The sequence below is a fragment of the Silurus aristotelis genome, assembly GCF_946808225.1.
Source record: "Silurus aristotelis genome assembly, chromosome: 5".
Taxonomy (NCBI): Eukaryota; Metazoa; Chordata; class Actinopteri; order Siluriformes; family Siluridae; genus Silurus; species Silurus aristotelis.
Genome location: NC_139578.1, coordinates 7,484,416 through 7,498,766, shown reverse-complemented (window position 1 = coordinate 7,498,766; position 14,351 = coordinate 7,484,416). Strand labels below are relative to the sequence as shown.

The window sequence follows — 14,351 nt, the reverse complement described above, 5'->3', positions numbered from 1 at the left end:
CAGGTTAGAGCATCGCTCTGTTTTGAACTTGTTTTGATTGCTGCTCAGTGGTATCTACTCATCACGAACATACAGTTCAGCATCAGTTCAACAGCAAGCTGAACATTTTGAGAGGAATAAATGATGGAAGAAACTCCTGATTAGAATTCGCCACAACACCCGAGGCCTTATATACATGATTTTCTTTCAAGAAAAGTTGAGAGAGAAGTTAAAAAAAATGATGGACTCATGATCATTGTAATAGGAATCAATCAGTGTTTGACTCATTAATATGATTCTATTCATAGATCGGTGTGCTGAGAGTAACATTAGAGTCTTTTCACAGAAACTGATTTGAGTCATGGGATAAAAATGATAATATGAACATTATAGCCATAATAAATTCTAGTGCTTTGGATACTTAAGTACATTTTAAGGCAAATTCTTTTGTAATTTTACTCAAGTGAAAGTTTAAAGGGAGCACTTTTACTTTTACTGGAGTCATAATTTACCTACTGTATCTCTACTTTAAATTTAAACTACATGGTCTGTGTACTTTGTTCCCCTTCTGCTGATGTTAAAAATCTCTAGATATCAGGGCATTAGCAATTTCTGTTGTATCACTCAAACCTAGCGGGGATATGAGACCAGAGGGTCAGATATTTGATATTTGGTTACAATGCATAGAACAAGTTTTAGAAATTGAGGTTTCAAAGTGAAGGCTTTCAAATTGATTGTCATTCCATATTCATTCAATTTCCAAATTCATTCATTCCATATTTCCAACATGTTGGTCAGGGTCATGAACGGAAAGTCCTTCACACCAAGGGGCAATTTATAAAGTAGCCAATCTGCCTACTGGTATATTTTTTAAGACTTGGCAACAAAACAGAGAACCAGAAGACAACCTATGCAGACTCAAGAACTTTACACAGACAGTAACCTAGGTTCAGGAGCGAAGCGGGGACTATGCTTTTGTAAGGTGGCACAAGTACAACCCACTGATAGAAAACATTTTGCTGGATCACATTTAATTAAATGGAGAATTACTCTTTGGCTGCGTAGTTTAGCAAAAAGAAAACAAAAATCTGCCAGTTGACTAGAAATCTAAGACTCATAGTGAACTTTATTACTTAACCAAACATTGTTGCTTCTGCTTTACACCAATTTACTGTCAGTTCAATAATTCACAGCCAGATGAGTTTATGGCCCTGTCTGGGCAAGCTGCTAAATCTGAATGGTTGAATAACGAGATTTTAGCGACGGGCTCCTAAATTACCCTGGGATTTGTCGCTGCCTGTTTGTCAGTTGGCTTGTGCTCCAGGTCATGGGTGGCATTTGCTTGTGTGTCCCCTAATTGCTGAGTTGCACACAGACAGATGAGTGTTGATGCCTGATGTGCTGGACAATGGAAGCACTAATAATGTGCTGTTATCGGTGCAGAAAAAGGGAGTGCTTGTCTAGTCAAACTCTTCGGGTTTCCTTCTCTGTTCTGTTTTTTAATGAAGCCACGGAATGGAAATGTAGACCGTAAAGATTGCGTATAAGCATAGCGGCATACTGAGATGAGCAAATGTTATGCTTTATTGTTATGGCTAATGATGCCGGGAAAGAAGGTTTCGCGCTTTTTAAAAGAACAAACAGGCGATGAGAGAAAACGTATTTGTTCAACGAGTCAAAATATCCTAACATGGGTTGTGTTGCTTGTGTCGCAAAGTCTAAAAAAACTAAGTTATACGTACATTATATTTTTTACAGGCTGCTTCTGAATTGTTAAATCGGTCCAAATAGGTTTGATCAGCAGCTCAGGCAGAAATGCAAGTCGAATCAAAGATTTATGTTTATTTGCAAATTCATTATTGTTTCTATAACTACAGCTCATTCACTGGGACTAGTGTTAGTATTAGGATTAGGATTAATATTAGTATTAGTAGTTATTAATGAAACTAATAATTGGTTACGCTTTCTCCATTTTATGTCTTTCTACTTGTTATGATCAGCAACAAGAAAACAAGATCCTTTTTGGTCTTAATACATTCAGAAGGAAAAAAAAAGAGAGATGATTTCTTGTTTTAAAGTTGGTATAACAAGAGATAAGAGGATGTTGTATTGTAAAGGTACCACCACCTTTTACTGTTATTATTAACTAATAAAACAAAACAGTTGATCTTCTGTAACACTTCAGGACATGCTGCAATAAAAAAAGAACATCTGCTTTGCATTGGGCCACATTACACAGTAGCACAGTCAGTGTTATATTCCTGACATAATAAATTCTGTTATATATATCAATGCTTTTTTTCCGGTAGTGTGTACACTTATGAACTGAAAGACAATGATTGAAACCAAATCCATTCTTTTTCACTCTTACATTTCATCAGGTAATACAGACATGGTTTCGAATGGTTTAGATTAAAGAGAAGACATGTATTTGTACTTATAGTACATATACACAGTATAGATCTTTAAGCCTAACATGATAAACTGAGAAATTGGAAATAAGAGACGGAAGGAAGCCTCTCTAGACCATTACCATCACGGCAACAAAGCTAAGGTCCAATTTTTTAACAATATTCCCTCTATCATTTCCCGACTAATGGAGCAGCAAATAGGATAACAAGGCCGTGTAGATTTGTAGGCCGTCACTGGAAATTAACACATTTATATGAGCTCTGTCTGTATTAAACAAATCATTGATTTTATGTATGGGAGTTAAAATGCCAGAGCCAGGTGCTGACCCCTGATTGGATGCTCTGGCTGTTCAGTCTTCGCCCTTCCTACTAATCGCATCTCCTTCAAAGATGGAAGGAAGAAGAGAGATGCCTGGTAGACCACCATGGCAAGGAAATAATACCACTGCTCCTGAAATGGCATAGCACCCCTGGATGGATTGTTACACACACACTTTAGTTATATATTAAAGCTTGCTGTGTGTGTGTGTGTGTGTGTGTGTGTGTGTGTGTGTGTGTGTGTGTGTGTGTGTGTGTGGTGTTGGGGTGGTGGGGTATCTGGCAGGATTCTGCCATTTTCCGAGCCCCTTCCACTCCTTGCTGTTTGATCATGTTGCAGTGCCTCACTTAGAGATAGCTTATACTCTATGCACTTTCTCTCTCTGTCCCTGCCTGTGTTCTATTCTGAGCCCCCCTGCGCAGGCAGACACACACAGCTGGATGGTGCAGCAGACCTTGGCATGCTGCTGGGAACGCTGCGTGTCTTCAGGTCTGAGACTAAGATAAGACGGGAAGCCCTTAATGTAATTTCAGCGGAGGAGGCCGATCTGCCCCATGCGGCTCCCATGCCGGGCCGGGGTTCCTTTAATGTAAGGCGGCCTCTAAAGTGCACTATCACATCAGACAGGTGGCGGGAGGGAGAGACGGAACGAGAGGAAGAGAACCCGAGACACACAGAGAGAGAGAGAGAGAGAGAGAGAGAGAGAGAGAGAGAGAGAGAGAGAGAGAGAGAGAGAGAGAGAGAGAGAGAGAGAGAGAGAAAGTACAAGTAAATGAGTCACAATAGAGACTCCCACTTGGACATACTCATTAAATCTTTCTCTCTCCCACTCTGTCCCACTTTCTCTCTGTCCACTCTGTCCCACTCTCCGCACTCCATCCATTCCTCCTGACTTTTGCACGTTCCTTTTCAGCCATTACACTGAAATGATCATTCGTTTTTTGATGCAAAATAAAAACACATCACGTCGACTACACACTCCATGAAGTCCCTACTGGTCAGTTAGACACACTAACATTTCCGCCACGGTCGGATAGGGAATATTTTCCTCTTCTGTGCAGAGTATAGACAAATTCGCCGATTCATTTGGCACATCTCATAACCCTGCACGCTTCCACCGCTAAGTGACAGAAATGAATGGCTGTGTGAGACGAGCACCTGACAGACAATAAAAAGCAGGCACTCTTCATTCCCGAGCGCTGCTATGTCACAGAGGCTATTTTTTCTCGAACTCCTCTGAGTCCAGGAGCAGCAAAAGTAATAATTAAGACTCGAGTGATGGTTGAAATAACGTCTTGTTATTAAAGGTGCCAACTCCTCATAATCAATGGCTCGCTCAATTACTGCGTGGCCCTTCATTATCAGGATGTTTCAGGAAGTCAAACGAATCGGTGACGTGAGTGACTCTTTTGAGCGAATTTTGATGGCTTGCTTGTGCTTTTAGTCACTTTTGTGCTGGTGTTAAGTGAACATGGAAATCAGGGGTGGGTGTTGGCGAACACTTGAAGGGTGACATTTTGATTGGTGTTTTTTTTTTTTTTTTACCCGGTTTCTATACACATCCAATTTACTATTAACTTTTCTAATTTAAGTGATAAAAAGAAAAAAAAAACAAGAGAACCTCATACCTTATTCAGCCCAAAATGATACAAATAGTCCTAATTTTGAAAAAAGAAATTAATTATAATAATAATAATTCTACAGCCCTATAGAATATAAATAGCTTAAATTAAGTCAAAAAAATTCTCCACCCAGATAAGGCCACACAATGCTCAAGTGGAAAATAATATAAAACAAATGATTATAGTTTGCACATAAAACATTAACTACATGTCAGTGGCGTGAGTTTTATTGCTCTGAATCCCTATGATAGATCTAATGAGCTGTTAGCACATGAATAGTGAAGTGAGAAGAGACTATTTGCAGATGAATGAGCCCCTCCAGCTACTTTTCCTCAGCTTTAAATCTCCAGATCACCCATGCCTTGCTTATAATTTAGCTGTCTTTATTTGTTTGTTACAGTATCTGATAGAGTCCAGACAAAATGTAAAAAAAAAGCTTTAAATCAAATAAGAGAGAGTGAGAAAGAGAGTACATCTGTTAAAAGGAGCGTTCACATCAAAAGCACTCTTGGCCACTCGGCCGGCTCTCCACCAGTCCATTTAGAAACAATGTTTAAGAGACTGAAGGCTGAAATTTGATTTTGAATGGAGAGAGACCTGGGCTGTGGATGGCCTTTTTCCTCTTAGTTGCTCCAACTGAGGGCATTAACAACACAACAGAGTGCTAATGGTTAGAGGCCTTTCTGTGTTTCACCATGCACGACAAGGTCCCTGCCAGCAGCATGATTTCACCTTTCGACCTGTGTCGAGGTTTACAAAACAGATCATATGGTTAGTTGACGGTTGTAATGGATTTCTGCAGTGCAGTTCAACCGATTTCCAGCAGGTGGATGAGATTGATGAAGGAGTTCATTTTGCAAACAATCCACATTAAACAAGTATATATAGGATACATGATACATGTATATCATATATATTTGATATTCGTAATTGACTTGCGAGTCGAATCAAGTCAAACAATCTGGGTAGGCCATTGGTCATAGACAGTATAGCATGTTTAAATACATATATCAGATGTCTTTTAGAGCATATCAGTGAAGTATATATATATCTTATATATATCTAAGAATATATACCCTTGCTGAAATTTCAGCAAATATCCAGAAAGAAAAGATAGCTTCATTAAAAAAAGAATACAAATTATATAAACTAAATATCTATTTCCAGGCTTGCAGATGACATGAGCAGAAGCAGGAGCACCGTTATGTTGGTGTCGGTGTGTCCACGCTCGGCCCACGCGCTGCACGAGAGCGCGTACTCGTTCCGCAACACACTTTGCGCACTTTCATTGACTTTATTTCACACCGCGCCGTGGGTTTCAGAGCGAACCCTCATTCGCCCCCCAAAACGGCCCCGAAATCCCCTCGGGGACACGGTGAAAGGAAGGGAAGGGGGACGGTGTGATGGGGGGGGGGGGGGGTGGAGTGGAGTGGTGGTGGCGTTTAGAGGAGAGCAGAAAGCAGGTCAGTCAGTGAGCGGATCGGGCGCTGAGCGGCAGCACTGCACCTCTCCGACACAGCGCGCGGCACAGCACAGGACCAGTTACCACATCCACCTCCTCCCTCCCCCCCCCCCCCCTCTCTCTCTCTCTCTCTCTCTCTCTCTCTCTCTCTCTCTCTCTCTCTCTTTTCTTCGTGTGTCCGTGCGCACACTTTACCCCCTCATCGATACGTGCAACTGATACTACCCGGGAAAAACTCGACCTCACACGGCGATCGGCTCTGCGTGTGTGCGTGTGCATGTGTTTGTGCGTGTGTGTGTGCGTGTGTGTGTGTGTGTGTGTGTGTGTGTGTGTGCGCGCGCGCGCGCTCCGCAAACTTTTTTTTTTTTCCTCCGCGCATGGTCCTGTGCGCGCGCTCTCTGTCTCGATCTGCGCCTGGCACGGACCACGAGCACGAAAAAGTTTCTCTCGTGCGGGATAAAAAAAAAGGAAAAAAAAAAACACCAAAGGATCTGGCGAGGAATTACTTTATACACCGTAAGTACTCCGAAATGTTCGGAATGTTTTTGGTGATCTTGCATGGACGCGCACCCGTGTTTGTGTATGTATGTATGTATGTGTGTGTGTGTGTGTTTCCAGCTTCCATGCGTGCGTGTGTACGTTCGCGTGTAAGTGTAAGTGTGTATGAGTGTGTGTGAGAGTTGAGTGTGTGTGTGGGTTCAATTCTCGGGGAACTCGCGCTCGCAGAAAGTGTCGCGTGTCGGTGCGGATTATTTGGGTTGAATGTGAAAGCAAAGAAAAAAGTTCATAGTGCGGAATTAAAAGAGGGGGAAAAATACATCAAGTAATAAACATCTGTACGCTTAACATCTGTCATGCTCCGATTATGGCTTTTCTCGGGCATCTTTCTCGAGTGCGCACAGACCCACGATTAGGAGCAAAAATCCTTGCTTTGATTTGACACTTAAACACGAGCATAATATAGTAGAATACAAACAAACAAACAACAGACAGATTTTGCTATATATTTAAAGCAGTTTTTTTTAGGTTTAAAAATGCGCTTCTGGTAAACACCTGCACGGCCTCATCTGCCATAATCTGTCCTCAAGAGCACATAATAACTTCATAGCTCTATGTGAAGCTGTTTTATTTTTATTTACTATTTACATGTAAACCACTGTTGAAAACTTGAGTTTTGGACAAATCGCAAAGTAGTTCAGAGAACAGTGTGTGTGTTTAAAAAAAATTCATGCGACCTCAAAGAAAACTTTATTTTCTTTGCTGCTCTTTTGTTATCATGCATAAAAAATAAACAATAAAAATAATAATAATAATAATAATAATAAAAGATTTGCATGCACGCACTAACATCCTCGTAATGTTTAACGCTCCCAATCTCACACACTTCTCGGGTCTTTAAATAATTTTTCTCGGGTCACTTTTTTTTTTTATGTATTTATTGAATTATTTAAATTCATTCATTAATAGATTTGTACTCTATGTCTTAGGAGCGCGCGCGCACGCACCATGCACCAGACCACACGTACAAGCGCGCGCATATAAACGCATACAGCCTACAAGCATGCACTCGTAACCGAACACACACACACACACACACACACACACACACACACACACACACACACACACACACACACACACACTCGGATGACTTGTAACTTCCTTAACTTCAGCCATAACTTCACGATGTTTGGATCTGCGCTTCAGTAGTACAGTATGTGCAACACATTCAGGCTACACAAAAAAAATATCCCATGTGAGGAAACACCTGTTTAAATATACAGGATAATTACTCACAATTATACACACATCCTGCGCCTCAAGACAAGCAAAATGCACGCGTTGTCACTTTGTGAGCAACAATTCCGACTCTTATACCTACATGCACTACATCCATCCATCCCCTTAATCCAGGTCTGAATTGAAACTAAAATTGTTGAGGATTTTTTTAAATTGATTATTAAAACTGATGATGTGATTAAGTGTGTTGATGTGCCAATGCAGAATATAACAGATGTAACATTTCTTCGAATATGGGCGTAAAACTTTGGGCCCCAAAGTTTTTCTTTTATTAGTTTTTTAGATTTATTTTTTCATTTGAGCAACCGGCATATTTTTCAGCTTCTAGACAACTGCATAATAATGAAGTTTATAAATGACCTCTTAACACACACACTTCATTATATATATTACAAAAATGGCAACAAGATGAACAAGGATGAAGACCATTCATTTCAGCCTGGATAATATATATATATATATATATATATATATATATATATATATACAAAACCAATCATATGTTATGACTATGTTAATATATAATAACTATATTATTATTCATAATAAGTATATAACTATATCTTAATAATATATGCATGTGTCCAATTAAGGCATCAAAAAAACCCGAATTGGGGTTTATATTATTAATTTATTTGTTTATTTATATATTTATATATGTATTATTATTATTATTTTTTTTTTTCTGACATCCTTCTCGTGTGATTGAATAATGTTCACAACAATTCCGCCAACAATTCTTTCTCTCTCTCTCTCTCTCTCTCTCTCCCTTTTTTTCTTTTCTTGTAATTTCTGTTTGTGGTGCGCTTCATAAATCTTAATGATCCGAGTGGAAATGTTTTATAGACCGTCCCGAATAACGACGCTTTCCGCTGTTCCCCCGTCGTCCTGCGCGTCCTGGCGGCCGTTTCTTCACAGATAAATTGCATAATGAAATTATGACACTTCAGGATTAATGTGTTTATTGACACTTGCCACCAACCGGTCAAGACTGAATTATGTGATAAATATTGGAAGATGAACTTTGCCTTGGAGAATACTTGAGCGATCAATTGCTCATTTATTTATTTATTTATTTATTTATTTATTTATTTATTTATAAATGCGCAAAAATCTGCGCGACTTTAATTGTAATTCGATTTACACTTGAGAACCGATATTGGCCAAAGCGAATTCTGACTTGAGAAACAGAAGGGACACACTCATCTATTGTCCAACTGTGTTTTCCCTCTTTCTTTCTTTCTTTCTTTCTTTCTTTCTTTCTTTCTTTCTTTCTTTCTTTCTTTCTTTCTTTTTTTTTTCTTTCTATCTTTGTACCAGTTTGCGCATTTTAATATCTCATTCTTCAAAAGTGTTTGTTCATATTATACACCGGATATCTCTTTATGCATGGTCAGGATTATGTGCATAGACAGTGCACAGGGACCAATTTGTCCAAAAAAAAATGTATTTATCGCTACGTTTCTTCCTTTTTCTTTCTTCACCTTTTTTTTTTTTTTTTTTTTTTTGGCATATGTATTGATCCGAAGTAAAATAAATTCCGATTTCATTGAGTTTAAAAATCGATGAGTTTATTGTGATCTTGATTTGTGGGATTAAAAACAAGGAAACGAAAAAAAAGAAGAAAAAAAAATGTTTAAGTATAAAGACCAAGCCGCATTGTACAGTTGTACAGGATTTTTTTTCCTTTTTTTTTTTTGCGGGAATATTTTTTATAGACTTGGTGAAGAAGTGACAAAGACAAATCCGAAGTAAATTAAGCGCAGATTACTCAAATGTCCCGGCTTCATTAGTTCTCATCGACAAGCGCGGCTTGTTTTTTCTCTCATATATTAAAAGCAGATAAACAGCACCCACTCACACAGGCTCGGATACACGCTCGAGTGTTTTCATGCGGTAATAAAAACACGGCATGAAAGTGAAAAGCAAACGGATGTGATTTAGTTTATAGATGGTGGCATGATTGCGATTCGTTTCCGTTTTCAATCAGAGCAATTGGTTTGCGCAAACAGCATCAGAAATAAATAGAGAAGCACAAATTTCAAAAATAGTTTCAAAAATATCTCCCATAGAAGTGCTGGTTATTAAAATGAATACTAATTTGAAACGAACCCCCCCCCAAAGGCTGTGTCCTAAACGCACTTTATAAACAGCTACTAAATAGTTTGTCCAAAAAACAAAAAAAATGACGCACGAATTCTTCGAAACCAACACCGCACCAAAGGGGCCAAAGAATGTGTTCTCATGAGCCCTCATCTGCGCTGGGACTGAATACGATTTACTAAAGCAATGTGCGGTTTGGGACACAGCCTATAACTCGCCCTAATTTGTTTCTTATTATTTTGGAGCGGAGAGACACGCCTGATCCGTGTAGCTTTTCATTTCTTTGCCAAGCGGAACATTTCGGATTTTATGGTGCTGAAGAGCACTTTGTTTGCTTACAACGGGCGTCTGGACCGCACTCAGTCTCGTGCTCTAGTCCTGGGAAATACTTGTTTTAATTGCTCATTTTTTCCCCCCAACATTATTATTATTATTATTATTAATATTATTATTATTATTATTATTATTATTATTATTATTATTATTATTATTTTTATTGAATGATTTAATTCAATTTGTCTTTATGAATGATTTGATCATTATCAACTGTATTATTAATTAATTCATTTATTTATTTATTCATTGATTGATTAATTCATTTATTTCCAGGAAATGCAAAAAAACAAATAAACAAACACTTTAACATGTAAAATATGTGCTGTGCCCCCCACCAACCCAATGCCTGATTTTTTCCTAATTCATAACACCATTCTCAATTTGTATTATTATTATTATTATTATTATTATTATTACTATTATTTACTTTGAAATATATTTGCTAAAATCATTTCTTGTCTTTCCCGTTGCATTATTGCATTATATCAATATCGGCTATAAAAAATTTCTGTTCACAAATGTTTCAGTGGAAAAAAATCATCTGCCTAAATCATCTAAATGCACTTAATTACACCAAAGAATTGTTATTCCTAAAACGTGTATTTTTATTTAGAAAAAATTAGTTGTTGTCACATGATATTAGGGATCAGTCAGGCATTTAGAACACAGTTGGGTGTTTTTCTTTCCCCTTTTCCTTCTAGTCTCCTACTAGTCGATGTGAATGTGAGTTTCAGTGCTCGAGAATAAGTTAAGTTAATTTTGTGCTCCCTCCCCCAAGGCATTAGCAGTGCATTTGGCTGAGATCGATCATAGGCAGATATCTATCAACTTCTTCTCATGCTGCTCGTGACCCTCCCAGAGAGCCTGGGACTGGCCTGTCTCGCCTATGGACACATTTGCAAATGTCATTTACTCTACTCCATCCAGTATATCATTATAGGTATACTTAGAGATACATCTTATATTAAAACTACATCCTGTGTCCTGGGTTGTATTCAGTGATAAGGACTATTACTGCAATGCTGGGATGATGGAAAAATTTGCTGAATCGTCAGATCTCTAAAGATCGACTCATTACCTTTGGTCGGATATATATGTTAATAGGAAATGGTTGTCTTTCTCATTATGCATCTATAATGGAGAAGGATTCAGTAGTGAGCTCAGGCTAAGTCAGTGTTAAAACTCTGTCTTTCTCTCTCTTTCTCTCTCTCACTCCCTCTCTCTTTCACGGTGTGTCTGTGTTCATGCAGCAGTGGCCAGTGGTAGGGGTGGGTGGGGCGACTTCTTTGTAGTCCAGTGCTGGTTCAGAGCACAGAGGAGCCAGACACCTTGCAAATAATCTGGGCTTAGTGAGGAATTAGTTGGCTCAGGTGGGTGGGATGAGACAAACAGTCCGCCGGCCAGAGAGAAGAAGAAGAGGAAGAAGAAAAAAAACAGAGGCGAATAGCCAAGGCAGGACAGGAAACTTTGAAAAATCATTTTGTTCACAATGAATCAATGTTGCCCAGCGAGCCAGGCGCAAAGCTTTATTTGAAAAAGCAAATCCAAGCTCAGCTCGAGCCTGATGTCACTTCTGCTTTGTCACACGCTGAGTAAATTGTGCAAATTCTGGGAGTAGAGAGAGGAAAAAAAAAAAACGCAGTCGAACTTGAGTACCGGGCCTCACTTGTGTATATGCACATGGCCAGATCCAATAAAGGAGTGATTGATTATTGCTATTTATCGCCAGCTTTTATTGTATGTCATACACTGGGGGGGGGGGGGGGGGGGGGAATTTATTTGTTGATAGTGAAGTGGAGTGGTGAGACGCAGCTTGCACGAGCGGTATTGATCGAGTTTGCTGGATGTCCAAGTGTCATTATCTTTCGCCCGTGTGCTTGCTCTGACATTAAATCTCACTTTCGTGTCTGCCGAATGCAGGTGGCGTTTCTCTTCTTCTGCTTTTTTTTTCTTTTGTTTCTCATTCTGCAGCTGAGACACGTTATCGAATTGTCCCGTTTTAGATTTCATACGCAAGGGAGGTCTGATTCCAATTCGGCAGGATGTATGAGCTGCGTGCTTCTGAGTGGCAGCCCGAGCTGGGTTTTCAATAGCATCGACTGCGTTCTGTCCTTCGGCCTGGAGCGCTTCTCTCTGAATGAAGAGTGCCTGTTACTCATGCTTCCCCTCCCCTCAGCCCCCAACCCCGGCGTCGTCGTATGCGTCTCTTGTTGCAAATATTTGACGCTGCCAGAACTGAAGCCAGCGTGCTGGAACAGGCGACCTCCATTTCAAGTGTGTTTCTCTACTTGGTTAAGTAGCGGCTTGAGTGCGGGCTGCGGGAAAACACCAGTTTGCTCACCAAGGTGATTAAAGACTCTGAGGGGCTAGAGAGCTGTTAGACAGTCGAGACTAGTTTTCAAGAGCAAAGTAGCATGCTTTTAAATATGCGCAAGCCCGTATTGGTATTGTTTCCTGCAACATTGTTTAAGAACCCTCTGCTTCAGCTGCCGGGATTTGTGTAAAGCTTGAGTGTGGGGGAAATATTTACAGTTTTATATTAAATATATCTGTTTTTTTTATACTGTTTGTGGGTAATAGAGCATGCTCAGATCTGTGATGTTGCTAGACATTGTCCAATAAATGGCATGAAATCTTTTAGTCATGCACATGCTCGGGCCCAGTTGCCTGTTTTGTCTTTTTTTTTCATCTCCTTGGAGACTGGGAAACAGTGAGTGTGTATGTGTTTCACAGAGAGAGTGACTAAGTGTGTGTGTGTGTGTGTGTGTGTGTGTGTGAGAGAGAGAGAGAGAGAGAGAGAGAGAGAGAGAGAGAGAGTTTTTTTGGTGAGTATTGAATGACAGTGTCTGCCCTGTCCTGTAATAAAATGTAAGAGTGGCGCTTTCACGCTTGACAACAATCGCTAAACATACTGACAGACAGGCAGCCATGGTCTGAATGACATTCCTCAACGAAAACGCGCATTTCTAGGCCTCGATCGGGGCGTGCTGTCAAAAAGCCGCCGAACATTTGTTTTTTCTTCTTCACAGAAATCGAATTCATCTCCTCTCTGCTCTCCAGAGCGCACGGAGGAAATCTATTCTTGACGTCTTCCTACTTATCTTTATTGGGTCTCTGAGCTGCTTTTATCTTCAGAGTGAAAAAAAAAAAAAAAAAATATATATATATATATATATATATATATATATATATATATATATATATATGATATCACTAGGGCTGACAATTGCAGGTGTTGTTTCAATCCTGTTGAAAAAAGAAACCCAGAATTTTTGTGTGTGAAATGCAATGAGAGAATTATTTGTTGCATTTTCAGACTAGAGACGTGTGAACATTTTTGGGAAATGCTTGATTTGGAATGATTTTAATTCATTAGGAATGGAACTGAACTGAAATCATGTATTGGATGGCATCAGAAGGAAGGCCAAAGGGTCAAAAAAGCTGCTCAAGTCTCTTTCTGTTTTATACACACACTCTGTCTGGTGTGTCAGTGTGTGCCAGGCTGACTCACCACTCCCTTTGGTTGTTCTGGGACACTGGGCTTCTGTGTGTGTCTGTGTCTCTGTGTGTGGGGGGGCAGGGTACCAGGCAGACAGACCAGCCGCAGCGCTGCAGAAAATGATTAGCACATCTGTACAACACTTAGCCTACTTATACCTCCGCTCTCTTTCTCCCCCTTGCTCTTTCTCTCCCGCCGTTGGGGGATATCGCGTGTCCGTTTATTGGATTGTCAGTTTCACACTGCCTGGCTGCACTGATGGTAATGATAATAAAATTGAAATATCCAGGTACTTACCACTGTATTACCTTGCTATCAACACCCAGACACACTCATTTTTTTTACGAAGGAGAGAGATTCGATACAGTGACAAACATGCGGTGAGAAGGTAGAGAGAGTGAGAGAGAGTAAGAGAGAGAGAGAGAGAGAGAGAGAGACAGAGAGAATGAGAAACAGGGCGTTTGATATCGGTGCATTTCAAGGTGCCGGTTAGATTGGGTAAAAAGACAGCGGGTAATGTGATTCTTGGGCGCCTGGCCAGTGCTGAGCAGTGTAGTATAACACATTTTCCCCAGACCGGAAAAGGAGCACATTCCCCTGCCATGTATGTGATAATGTAAAGCTTTTTACAGGACCACACTGTGTGTGTGTGTGTGTGTGTGTGTGTGTGTGTGTGTGTGTGTGTGTGTGTGTGTGTGTGTGTGTGTGTAGGTGGGTATGCATGTGCTGGTGTGTAGATTTGTCTAGATCAGGTTCTAAAATTGATTCGAATGAGAGTTCTGGACAGCTGATATGAATAAAAATGCCTTGGTGAATTCCC

General features: G+C 39.9%; 1 protein-coding gene across 8 annotated transcripts in view; it reads left to right on the top strand.

Annotated features, from left to right (window-relative positions):
* Positions 1-5,847: 5,847 nt before the first annotated feature.
* Positions 5,848-14,351, top strand: part of rnf220a (ring finger protein 220a) — a 118,285-nt gene continuing 109,781 nt past the window's right edge. For all 8 annotated transcript variants that reach the window (XM_083541758.1, XM_083541757.1, XM_083541756.1 and 5 more), the window contains exon 1: positions 5,848-6,309. The gene's annotated coding sequence lies outside the window, so the exon portion shown is untranslated. The remainder of the gene's footprint in view (positions 6,310-14,351) is intronic.